Source organism: Sciurus carolinensis, unplaced genomic scaffold (genome assembly GCF_902686445.1).
Source record: "Sciurus carolinensis unplaced genomic scaffold, mSciCar1.2, whole genome shotgun sequence".
Classification (NCBI taxonomy): domain Eukaryota; kingdom Metazoa; phylum Chordata; class Mammalia; order Rodentia; family Sciuridae; genus Sciurus; species Sciurus carolinensis.
The window spans coordinates 1,621,718-1,624,413 of NW_025920139.1; positions in this window are offsets into that span (position 1 = coordinate 1,621,718).

Consider the following 2,696-nt stretch of genomic DNA (forward strand, 5'->3'; position numbering starts at 1 on the left):
ATAATATTCTTACATGGCCTGAGCTCACAAAATACCCACAATGTGTCCTCTGGCTCTCACATAATTCCATTTCTGAGCCCTGTGACACTCAAATAATATTCTCAATGTTCTTTTTTAGAAATTTACATAATATCTCTGTGGCCACTCATACATTATGTCCTCACTGTGATCTTTGACACTCACATTATTTTCTTAAATGACTTTGGTCACTTTCATTTATCTTCACTGGTGTCTCTGATACTCACCTAATTTCCTCAATTTTTATGTGACACTCACATGATATCCTCACTGTGAGTCTGATAGTCACATAATATCCTCAGATGACCTCTGAAACTCATATAATGTCCTCACTGTGACCTCTTATAATCACAATATAACCTCAACGGGACTTCTGTTACTTATGTAATACCCTTACTTTGATTATGACATTCACAAAATATCTCACTTGACCTCTGACACTAATGTAACATTCTCACTTTCACCACTGACACTCAAATAATAAACTCACTGTGATCCCAGACACTCATACTATGCACTCAATTTGACCTCTGACACAGACATTATATCCTTAATTGGCCTCTGACATAATATCATCAAGGCTACCTCTGACACATAATAACTGTACTGTGACCTCTGACACTCACACAATACCCTCACTGTACCTTCTGACACTCACATAAATCCCCAATTCTTGTCTCTGACAATCACATAATATACACATTTTGACCTCAGACACAGACTACTACCACTCTGGTCTCTGTCACTCACTTAATATCACACTGTGTACTCTGAAATTCACATAAATATTATCACTGTGTCCTCTGACACACAAAAATATCCTCACTTTGACCTCTGACATTGACATAATACCCTCATTGTGATGTCTGAAACTGATATGATAGCCTCTCTGTGAATTCTTGCACTCATATTGTCATCATTTTGGTCTCTGATACTGACATAGTATCCTTATTCTAACCTGTGATACTCACATAGTACCCACAGATTGGCCGCCTATACTCACATACTACTTTCAATGTGACTTGTCATGCACATAATATCTTTATGTGACCTGAGACACTCACATCATGCTTGCAATGTAGCCTCTGACACTCATATAATATCCATATTTGGTCTCTGCTATTCATATAATAAATTCAATCTGGCCTCTGACACTCACATAATATTCTAACTGTGACCTCTGTCACTCACTTAATATACTCACTCTTGCCCCTGATATTCACATAATATTCTCACTTGGCATCTGACACTCACAAAATGCCATCACTATTATCTTGACACTCATATCTTACCCTCAATGTGGCCTATAATATTCACCAAATACCTTCAATGTGGCCTTATACACTTACATAATATAATTGTGACATCTGACACTCACATAATACACTCACTATGGTCCAAGACAGTCACTGTGACTTGGGACACTCATAATATACTCATGCTGGCCCCTGATGTGACAAAATATCCTCACTGTGGCCACTGACACTGACATAATTTCCACAGTGTTGTCCCTGTGAATGACAGTATATCTCAACTGTAGCCTCTGACACTCATACAATACCCTTCCTGGGACAGTTGCCACTCACATAATATCCTCATTTGGTTCTGACACTCATATGATACCATCACTATGGCCTCTGATACGTACATAATATACACAATTAAACCTCTAACATCTACTTAATATCCTCACTTGGACCTCTGAAATTCACAAAAATACCATTACAGTGGTCTCTGACATTCACATATTATCCTCAATGTGGCCTCTGATATTAATATGTTACCCTCAATGTGGCCACATATATTAATATAATACCCTCACTGTGGCAAATAAAACTCACAAAATTCCCTCACTGTAGCCTCTGACGCTCACATAAAACCATCACTCTTACCACTGATACGTAATATTTTCATTGTGACCACTGTGACCACTGTCACTTATTGAGTATCTTCCCTAAGTCCTCTGACATTCAAGAAAAATAGTCTGACCTCTGAACTGATATAATATCATCATTGTGGTCTCAAACATTTATGTAAAATCCTCACTGTGCCTTCTGTCACAAAATATCCTCACTATGGTCTTTGACTCTCACATAATATCCTGTGTCCTCTGATGCTCATAGAATACACTCACTGTTGCCATGACAATCACATAATATCCTTCCCTTGTTCTGACTCAAAAAATTCCCTCACTGTTACCTTCATACTCACATAAAACCCTGATTGTGGCCTCTGACACTCACATATTAACCTCAATGTGACCTCTGATTTTCACATAATATCTTCACTGTGATCTCTGAAACTCACATAATAACATGTAACCTCTCACACTTACATATCACTCTCACTTTGGACTCTGGCATTCATATTATATCCTCATTATGAATAATTACATGCACATAATGTCCATACTGTAACCTCTGACTCTTACATAATACTCTTCATCTGGTCTCTGACACACATAAAATAGCCTCCATTTGGCCTCTTAAACTCACATTACACCCTCACTATAACATCTGATACTCACATAAAGTCCTTTCTGGCCTCTGACATTCATATAATATCCTTACTATGGCCTCAGGTTCTCACCTAATATTCTCATTCTGACCATCTCATTCTTGACAAACTGTCCTCACTGTGCCACTGAAATTCAGATGTTACATTCACTGTGGCCTCTG